Source organism: Nelumbo nucifera, chromosome 7 (assembly GCF_055504915.1).
Source record: "Nelumbo nucifera cultivar China Antique chromosome 7, China Antique-T2T, whole genome shotgun sequence".
In the NCBI taxonomy this organism is placed as follows: domain Eukaryota; kingdom Viridiplantae; phylum Streptophyta; class Magnoliopsida; order Proteales; family Nelumbonaceae; genus Nelumbo; species Nelumbo nucifera.
Window position 1 is genome coordinate 59,011,744 of NC_142655.1, and position 11,410 is coordinate 59,023,153.

The window sequence follows — 11,410 nt, forward strand, 5'->3', positions numbered from 1 at the left end:
AAATTTGAGCCCATAAGGAGGGCATGATTTACTAGATTTAAATTTATAAATCCTAGTCCTCCAAAAGCTTTGGGTAACATAAGTTTTTGCTAGGAACACCAACAATAAGGGTGTTTTCAAGTGCTAGACATGCTCCACCAGAAATCTCTAATTATTTTTTCCATACGATCAATGGTTTTTTTAGGAATCTTGACAAGAGTCATGGCATGGAGAGGAATGGCTTGGACAATAGATTGAATTAGAATTTTCTTTCCTGCTTGGCTAATTGCAGAGGCCCTCCAATTGTTAAGTTTAGCCCTGAGATTAGAGGAAGTCCTAAATATTTAGAGTTTTTATTAAGAGGGCCTATGTGAAGTTGTTGTCTGTTCATACGCTGATGTTTCAGATGAATATTTTTACTACAATAAACACCAGATTCCTCCATATTAATCAATTGACCAGAGGTTGCCTGAAATTTAAAAGGGATTTGATTCAGATTGTCTATTTCTTCTTTATGAGCATGAAGTCCCTTTAAGTGATAAGGGATAATCCTTATCTTATCAGGAAATCAGATCAGCCATCTCCTAATCTGATTAGGAGGTTTCCAGATCTAAATCTTATTTAGATCTTGGACGCTCTAAGTGGATAGGGTCTAAGCCCAATCCTATTAGCTGATCCACTTCAGATTTCGCCCCTTTATTAACTAAATAAACAGCCCCATTCGAAATGGGCTTTAGGCCCATTAAGCTTATGTGCTCACTTAACCCTCTTAACTGCTGCCCAGTTGGGCTTCCTTGTATGGCGTGGGACCCAAGCATTGATCTACACATCAGCCACATGGGTTCGGCCCAGCCTTTGTTACAAGGCCTGGCCGAATACACTGTTAAAGACAGTACACCCCCTGAAACCCATCAAATGGGCTCTACGGGCCCAACACTTACCCTAAGAGGTCCCTGGGCCAAGCCACCTTGTAACACCCAGGGATTGTGGGCAGATGCAAGATTAGCCCATCAAGTATTATCCCCAATGGTCTTACACTTAACCTCTCAGCCCATAATGATCATACACTACCCGACAAGAGAGGACCTCTCCATCGGCTGCAAAGAACAGTGTTGCACTCTCCACTCATATGGATCCCGGGAATTAAAACCTTTTGCAAACATTTTAGAAACCATATATATACTTTTATATCTTATATAAAATATATTTTGCAAAACAAATATCAATGATTGAAATCGGTTGCCGGCAGTCTTGGTTTCCATCAGTGAGAGTGCATCCCCGATCATTACCTTTGTCCGACAAAGGGGCTGATCCTGTCACTATGATCACCCACTCAGATGAATTCTCGGACTGTCCCAACATACCTAGGTTTTGACCCCCGCTAAGGATCTCACTGATTGGTACATCAAAGATAGCCCAATCCGACACCTAGTGCAGTATCATAATCGAGTCTAGGGGTCGGGTGTAACTTTCCAGTTTTGCCCATCAATCTCCAAGGTCCAGGGCAATACTGGAAATCTGGTCCAGTTCAAAGATTCAATTAATCCTACACTGTATGTGCCTAGGGTCTCACCCTGGCAGCTGAGACAGGCCACCCCAACCGACTTGGTGGCACCACAGTGTCAGCCTTGTCAGGATAGGTCTCCCCAGACCGACCCACTGGCTGTGAACATTCTAAACTAACACGAGTCTCATTAAGTGTCCAGTTTATTTATTTACAAGGGAACATGAATCAAATATGTATCTTTATTTATTTACAATAAACTCATAATGTACATCATTCTGATTGAAACTAAGGGCATACAAAACTGTCTAACAGCTCCCACTTGCACTTAGGTCCAATCAGGTACTAGTCGTAGTCTCATGCTTTCCACGTGTTTCTCAAACACTTTCTGTGATAGTGGCTTAGTCAATGGGTCTACCACATTCTCCGCTGATGCTACCTCTTTACACTATCCTCCCGTAGGTCCAGCGTTGTCATACAACAGTGGAATGGGTGATGTGCTGAATTCCAAATTCAGGAATGAACACCTTCATTCATAAGGCAGCCTCACTTACGGCAATGCTTTCGGCTTGGGTTGTGGACTATTAATTTGCTACTTAGGACCCCTGTTTGCTGACATTCATGAAACAACACACGATCCTATCGTGAAACCATATCCAGATGTAGACTTTCTATCATCTGAGTCTGACTGGAAGTCGGCATCTGTAAACCCCAGGATCTGTAGTGAGCTACCGTTGAACACCAGACAAAACTCTTTTGTCTTTCGAAGGTACTTAAGTATGTTTTGCACAGCAGTCCAATGCTCCTGCCCTGGGTTGGCCTAAAATCTGCTTACTACACTCACTGCCTGAGCAATGTCAGGATGAGTGCACAACATGGCATACATGATGCTCCCTACAGCAGAGGCATAGGGAACATCTTTCATGCCATCAATCTCCTCAGAAGTCTTGGGAGACATCTTCTTGGAGAGAGTGACTCCGTGCCTGAAAGTAACATTTCCTTTCTTGGAGTTTTCCATGCTGTATCTTTTGACTATTTTGTTAATATAAGCAGATTGGGATAATCCAATTATCCGCTTCGATCTATCTCTATAGAGTCGAAGACCCAGTATATAGGAGGCTTCTCCAAGATCTTTCATGGAGAATTGCTGCGAAAGCCATACTTTCACTGTATTTAACATTCCTACATCATTCCCAATGAGTAGAATGTCATCTACATATAGAACCAAGAAGGTAACCTTATCTCCACTGAACTTCCTGTAGACACAGGGTTCATCCGGATTCTACTCGAAGTCAAACGATTTGACAGCAGAGTCAAAACGGATGTTCCAACTTCTAGAAGCTTGCTTAAGTCCATAAATGGATCTATTAAGTTTACATACCATGTTTTCCTGACCCGTAGCAATGAAGCCTTGCGGCTGCTGCATATAGATATCTTCAGTAAGATCTCCATTCAGGAATGCAGTTTTGACATCCATCTGCCAAATCTCATAATCATGGTATGCTGCTACAGCTAGCAAGATCCTAATGGACTTAAGCATGGCCACAGGCGAAAAGGTTTCCTCATAATCGATGCCTTCTTTCTGAGTGTACCCTTTCGCCACTAGACGAGCGTTGAAGATCTCAATCCTGCCATCGGGGCCCTTCTTCCTCTTGTAAATCCATTTGCAACCGATTGCTTTTACCCCGGAGGGTGGATCTACTAGAGTCCAGACTCCATTGGCCTCCATTGAGTCCATCTCTGCTCTCATGGCCTCCACCAACTTCTGGGAATCTATGTCCAACATAGCTTCCGCGTAAGTCACGGGATCCTCCTCACTAGTCAAGGTTTCCACCAGGTAACTATCCTGATCATAACCATAACGGACTGGTGGCCTGGATGCCCGAGTGGATCTTCTAAGTTGGTCACTACCTGGAACTTGTGGGACATCTCCTACTGCTCCTGAGCTCTCCTCATCAAGAACAACTTCTTGACGATGGGTGTCCAGGATATAGTCGGTTTCCAAGAATTGTGCATTTCGACTGCAGAACACTTTCTGCTCACTTGGGTCATAGAAAAGGTAACCTACAGAGCCTTTTGGGTAGCCTACAAATAGGCAACGGCTGGTCTTAGATTCCAACTTGTCTGCACTCGTTCTTTTAACGTGTGCTGGACAACCCCAAATCTTCAAGTGTCTGACACTTGGTTTCTTTCCGGTCCAAAGTTCATATGGAGTATTCGGAACCGATTTGGTTGGAACCCGATTTAGCACGTAAATCGCAGTCTCTAATGCGTAACCCCAAAAGGATGTGGGTAACTCTGAGTGTATGAGAAGCGACCGGACCATATCTAATAAGGTCTTATTCCTCCTCTCTGAAACACCGTTAAGTTGTGGTGTAGCAGGAGGAGCTAATTGTGATACTATCCCATTGTCCTTTAAGTAGTCCCTGAATTCGTCAGAGAGATATTCGCCACCTCGATCTGATCGAAGGGCTTTAATTTCTCTCCCTAACTGTTTCTCGACCTCTTGTCTAAACTCTTTGAACTTTTCAAAGGATTCAGACTTGTGTCTCATTAAGTACACGTAACCATATCGTGAAAAATCATCTGTGAAGGTGATGAAATACACGTGTTGATTTCGTGTCCTAACACTCAGGGGACCACATACATCAGTATGTATTATGTCAAGTGTGCCCGTACATCTTTCAGGCTTACCGTTAAATGGCCGTTTCGTCATCTTGCCTTGTAGGCAAGGCTCACAGGTGGGAAGATCTTCTACAGCTAGAAAATCCAAAGGACCATCCTTTACCAACCTTGTGATTCGGTCAACACCGATGTGGCCAAGTCGGTAATGCCACAGACACGTGGGATTAACTGTATCACGGGCTCTCTTCTTGGGGTTTTCAACCGACTTAGTTTTGGTTATGTTAGTTTCTAGAGAAGGATGTAGAACATAGAGACCGTTCTCCAGTTCCCCGTATGCGATGAATCTGTTATTTCTTTTAATAGTAATCGTATTACTAAAGAAGACAGAATAACCATCTGCACACAGTTTTGAGACAGAAATCAAATTTCTTCTTAAATTTTGTACATAAAGACAATCTTTCAGTACAATTATTCCTTCTCAAAAATATAATTCCACGGTTCCTATGGCCGCGGCTGCAACAGTTGCAGTAGTCCCCAAGTAGAGTGTGACTTCTCCTTCACTCAGCCTTCTGCTTACCTTGAACCCCTGCAGTGAGTTACACGCATGAGTTGAAGCCCCGAAGTCAATACACCAGGACGCAGAAGCTACCAACAAATTGGTTTCTATAACACAAGTTTTGAAATTACCTTTCTTGGATTCCAGGTAGGCAGGACAATTCCTTTTCCAGTGGCCGGTCTTCTTGCAAAAATGACAGGCATCTGATGCCTTGTCCTTCCTCTGTTTCTTGGGTTTGGCAGCCTTTTTCTGGGGCTTTCTCTTCACCTTCCTTTTCTTGCCCAATTTGCCAGTTTCAACAAGCATGGCAATGGGCTCATCCTTTTTAATCAATTCTTCGGCCCTCTGCAACATATTGCTGAGTTCCTGGAAGCTGACGTTCAGCTTGTTCATGTTGTAGTTCATGATGAATGGATTAAAGGATGGAGGCAGAGAGTTGAGAATAGCATCGATCTGAGTTACCAGATCCAGCCCGGATCCAAGAGCCTCTAGTTCGTTGATATAGCCCATCATCCGGAGACAATGGTCGTGAACTTGTTGGCCCTTGGTCATCTGCGCGGTCATGAACTGTTTCAAGACCTTCTGCCGAGTAAACGATTCTACTCTTCGTACATTGTCCTAAGACTGTCCAATACATCCTTAGCAAGTTCGATCTGATCGAACTGCCTCTGAATTGGATTGTCTAAGGAGGCAATGATATAGTAGCGGGCAAGGGAGTTTTTCTCCTCCCACTCTTGGTATTCTCTTCTTCGGGCCTCAGAAGCCCTATCTCCCGGATGATCCGGGGCAGGATTCTTTGCTACCTTGTCCAATTTCTCAGAGGTTAAGACCAACATAAGGTTCCTATACCAGTCAGCATAGTTTGGGCCCTTCAACTTGTTGTCATCAAGTACCTTTGCAAATGATCCGTTTGCCATTTTCTGATAAAAGAGCAAACATCAGTCCACGACCTAATTTGATTCATGTTCATTTCATAGATATGGATTTTAATCTACGATCCATTTCCATTTATTCGTCTCTGAGATTTCCCTCCTTTCTCAGTGACGGAGACTACGGGTTGTCTCTGGAAATGTGGGAAATCACATAGGGTGCATGAAACCAACTGTTTCAGCTGCATAACCCCACCACCTTTCTGTGAAGGATCATATCCACTCATCATATGAGTTTTCCCTTTGGCCTCTGTCAAACAAGGTTCAGAGCCGTTTTCAGGTAAACCATTCCGTTCAGTGAGTGCTTACCCATCATATTCGTGAACGCCAAGGTACCGTGAGAGAGTTCCCATTTTCTGGTGAAGCCCCTCCCACATCGGTCTATGACGCCCCTATCATTTTATGAAACACTTAGACAAGCCCAACAGCAAATGGATAGCCCATTTTCTGGTGCGTTTCCTCATTACTGAAGGACCCATCCTCGTGCTAATGATGGAAGGCCTTTAGAGAGTTCATCATATGAATCTCCCTATCACATGCACTCATATCATCTGGAGGGAACAGATAATTACGCCCTAGTTCTATCTTTAAGTCAAACCAAAGTGGCTCCCACTGACTTTCATAAAGTCAGATTTTGGTGGGCCTAAATCGGCTAGGGTTCCGCACGAGACCTCATGATGAGGTGTGGGGCCCACCACTGAGGGAGGTCATCCAATGACCAAAAGGGACACCATGGCAATGATGTGCATTCAGCCATGGTGTGCGAAAGAGCCACTGTCGATTGAGCATGGGCCAAGTACTTATGGCCCATGTACGTAGCACATCACACATCCATACATCACATGCAGGGATAAATTGATCCAATCAATTAATTATCTGTAAAGCCCATTTGAAGCCCATTTTAAATCCATAATATTAACCATTAATATTCAGGTATGTGGGCCGAACGGTTCAACCCATATAGCTTTAAGGGTTAAGTGGGCTTTTAGCAGTTTTAACTGTTTAAAACTGGGCCTTTACAGGTTGGGCCGAATTAACCATTTAATTAAATATCAATCCTTAGGCCCATCAGTGGGAAAATTAGGGCTGACTTTCAGCCTTGATTGAACCCTAGATTCGGTCCAAATAGTTTGAACCAATCTTGGTTCGAATGGGTCTAGGGTTTGATCTTTAATTAAATCTTTAATTCAAGAAAATAATTTGAAATTAATCACTGATAAAAGAAAAACAACAATCAGTAAATCAGGGCTTTTCGCACAATCCATCCTGCAAAACAGAGGTTAGATCACAGAATGCAGTTTCACAAACTGCAAATCGCAGATAGCGATTCTCCCATCTGCGAAATCTTCTTCTCTGCGAAATCTCCCTTTGTGCGCCGCCATCTTCGATCCAAAATTAAAATAAATAGAAATCCTATTTCTATTAATAATTACATCAGATCGAATGCCTATACATTGAGTCTAGAAAATAAAAAAAAAAATTATTTACAGACCAAATGTAATAAATAAATCAAGAAACTGCAAATCTTGCAGGTTCCCTGCGCAAACCAAGATTTCGATCTCCTCTTGTACGAATAGCCCATAAATCAAGAAAATCATAAAGATCAATTCTAAATAATAATCAGATTTATATAAAATTAATTTCAGATTATTCGCCCATTAATTTTGGGAACAAATTTCCCAAAACCCATATCTGCGCAAACTGGGTAGAACACCTTCTGCCCAATTGCGCAGGTTCAGATCTGAAACAAACTGGTTCAAGATTTGAACCATGGCTCTGATACCACTGAAGGGATGAGAGATCCATCCTATGGATGCCCAAAAGATTGCGGAATAAGGGGCGAATTTCAAAAATTTTTCTCTCCCTTCAACTGGGAATCGTATTCCCCATTTAGAAAATCATATTTTCAAGGATCAATCTTGAACCATAAACTGAACCAGATCTGAACCAAAAAGGAGTGGGAAGGATTATACCTGATATGGAGAAGTAATATCTCCCAACGAAGGTGTTCACGCCCAAGGAAGGATCCAAAGACTGCTCCCACTAAAGATGGCGCAGTGCAGGTGGAGCAGAATCAGCAGTGTTCTTCTCCAAGAACTCTGTCATTCGCAAGAATCAGCAAGATGGTACGTGAGCATAACTTCCTTTCAATCCTTTCTCAAAGGACTGATGTCAAGATCCAATCTTGACTTGTCCCACAAGTGGAGATCGAACTGGCAAACAGGGCGGCAAGAACAGGGAGGCGGCAAGAGAGTATTTGCAGGGAGCAGAATTCTCTCTTCTTGATTTCGGCACTAAAGAAAACCTGATGATCTGTGTGTGTCTATTGTCTCTAAAGGCTGCCGCCCCCTTCTTCTTTTATAATCTTAAAGGGATCAGCCCCTAATCAGATTAGGAGTTGCTAATCCAAATCTGATTAGGAGTTGCTAATCCAAATCTGATAAGGGATAATCCTTATCTTATCTGGAGATCAGATCAGCCATCTCCTAATCTGATTAGGAGGTTTCCAGATCTAAATCTTATTTAGATCTTGGACTCTCTAAGTGGATAGGGTCTAAGCCCAATCCTATTAGCTGATCCACTTCAGATTTCGCCCCTTTATTAACTAAATAAACAGCCCCATTCGAAATGGGCTTTAGGCCCATTAAGCTTATGTGCTCACTTAACCCTCTTAACTGCTGCCCAGTTGGGCTTCCTTGTATGGCGTGGGACCCAAGCATTGATCTACACATCAGCCACATGGGTTCGGCCCAGCCTTTGTTACAAGGCCTGGCCGAATACACTGTTAAAGACAGTACACCCCCTGAAACCCATCAAATGGGCTCTACGGGCCCAACACTTACCCTAAGAGGTCCCTGGGCCAAGCCACCTTGTAACACCCAGGGATTGTGGGCAGATGCAAGATTAGCCCATCAAGTATTATCCCCAATGGTCTTACACTTAACCTCTCAGCCCATAATGATCATACACTACCCGACAAGAGAGGACCTCTCCATCGGCTGCAAAGAACAGTGTTGCACTCTCCACTCATATGGATCCCGGGAATTAAAACCTTTTGCAAACATTTTAGAAACCATATATATACTTTTATATCTTATATAAAATATATTTTGCAAAACAAATATCAATGATTGAAATCGGTTGCCGGCAGTCTTGGTTTCCATCAGTGAGAGTGCATCCCCGATCATTACCTTTGTCCGACAAAGGGGCTGATCCTGTCACTATGATCACCCACTCAGATGAATTCTCGGACTGTCCCAACATACCTAGGTTTTGACCCCCGCTAAGGATCTCACTGATTGGTACATCAAAGATAGCCCAATCCGACACCTAGTGCAGTATCATAATCGAGTCTAGGGGTCGGGTGTAACTTTCCAGTTTTGCCCATCAATCTCCAAGGTCCAGGGCAATACTGGAAATCTGGTCCAGTTCAAAGATTCAATTAATCCTACACTGTATGTGCCTAGGGTCTCACCCTGGCAGCTGAGACAGGCCACCCCAACCGACTTGGTGGCACCACAGTGTCAGCCTTGTCAGGATAGGTCTCCCCAGACCGACCCACTGGCTGTGAACATTCTAAACTAACACGAGTCTCATTAAGTGTCCAGTTTATTTATTTACAAGGGAACATGAATCAAATATGTATCTTTATTTATTTACAATAAACTCATAATGTACATCATTCTGATTGAAACTAAGGGCATACAAAACTGTCTAACAGTTCTATTGACACAATATGATCCTGAATCATTTCCCTTACGATGAGGTATTCGATGTCAATGTGCTTCGACCCTATTCTTGTCTTATTCTTTGAAAAAACACGGTAGCAACATTATCACAATAAATCCTCATCGGTTTTTGAATTGAATCCACTATTCGAACACCTGAGATAAAATTACGCAACTATGTGACATGACTGGTTGCTTCATAATACGCTATGAATTCTACTTCCATAGTGGATGAAGCAGCCTTGCGGTTTGTTTTGCACTTTTCCATGAAATAGGTCCTCCCGTCATCATGAAGATATAACCATAGGTAGATGCACAAGTATCCCGACATCTAACAAAGTCGCAATCTTTATACCCTATTACCTCCAAGTTTCCTGAGGGCTTATAAGTGAGCATATAATTCCTAGTCCCTTGCAAATAGCGCATGGCTTTCTTGGCTTCCATCCATTGGTTGATACTAGGATTCTTTTGGTATCTTCCAAGCATGCCAACAATAAATGTTATATCAGGACGGGTGCATACATCTACGTACATAAGAATGTCTCTGTACAGTCTATTCCTTCTTTCTGAGTGTATCATTTTGCAACGAGCCAGGCTTTATATCTTTCAGTGTTCCCCTTAGAATCCTGTTTGGTTTTAGAAACCCGTTTAGAGCCGATTGGCTTGACTCCTTCAGGTAGAACAACGAGATCCCAGACATCATTGCTTTTCATGGATTCTAGATCATCCTTCATGGCTTATAACCAATGAGCTGATTCCATGAGTTAATGGCCTTAGCAAATGATACAGAATCATTTTCCAAATTCAACTCGTGCTCACACTCATTTAAATAGACTTCATAGTCATTTGATAATGCCGATCTCCGAATTCTTTGAGATGTTAATGGGATTTGTTTTACTGGTTTTGTATTTTCAGCGATTTCATTATTCTAGATAACTTGCGCATCAATCTCAAGAGTTTCAATTGGTACAACTCTTTCCTGTATGACTAGTACATGTATGATCACCAAATTTTCTTGAAAGGTGATCTTCTTGGATCCAAAGCTCCCCATTAGAATTCCCAAATTCTAAAAATTCGGCTTGCCTAGATTCACAATTCTAGTATTGAAAGTAGGGCAGAAGAATCTGTAACCCTTAGATCTTTCAGGGTAACCAACAAATAACCATTAATTGTTTTGGGATCTACTTTACCTGATTGCGGATTATGAACTTTTACCTTAATTGGACAACCCCAAACACACAAATACCATAATTTGGGTTTTCTACCAGTCCACAATTCATATGGGATATTAGGGGCTGCTTTAGTAGGAACCTTGTTAAGAATATGTACAGTTGTTTGTAAGGCTTCTCCCCATAAATCTCAGGTAAACTTGAATTACATAGCATACTTCTTACCATGTCCATGAGAGTATGGTTTTGTTGCTCTTCTACTCCATTTGCTCAGGTGTACCTAGCATGGTGTAATTTGCAACAATCCCATGTTCTCATAAAAATAAGGCAAAGACACTTGGATTTTTTCTAGTTTTGGTGCATCTACCATAATATTCACCTCCTCTATCAAATTGTATACTTTTGATATTCTTATTGAGTTGTTTTTCAACTTCTGCCTTCAAAGATCTTGAAAACATCAATTGCCTCTGATTTCACATGAATCAAATACACGAAACTGTATTTGGAGAAATCTTCTATAAAGGAAATGAATTATTTGTGTCCTCCCATAGTAGGAGTAGGGAATGATCCACAAATATCTACGTGTATTGTTTCCATTAACTCTACACATCTTATGGCTCCCCTTTTAGTGGTTTTGGTGAATTTTCCCTTTATACAATCTACACGCATGTCAAAGTCAGAATAATCCAATGAATTAAGGATGCCATCTTTTGTGAGACATTCTATTCTTACTCTAGAAATGTAGGCTAATCTTTTATGCCACAAAATGGATGAATTCTCATTCACTTGGTTTCTTTTATTTTTGATCATATAATCCTCATACAAGCTATATATGGGCCATAAGCAAAAATAGGGTGCAAATTAATCTTGTAAAGATTTTCGCATAACACACCACACCCAACTTCAATGGAATCATGGAA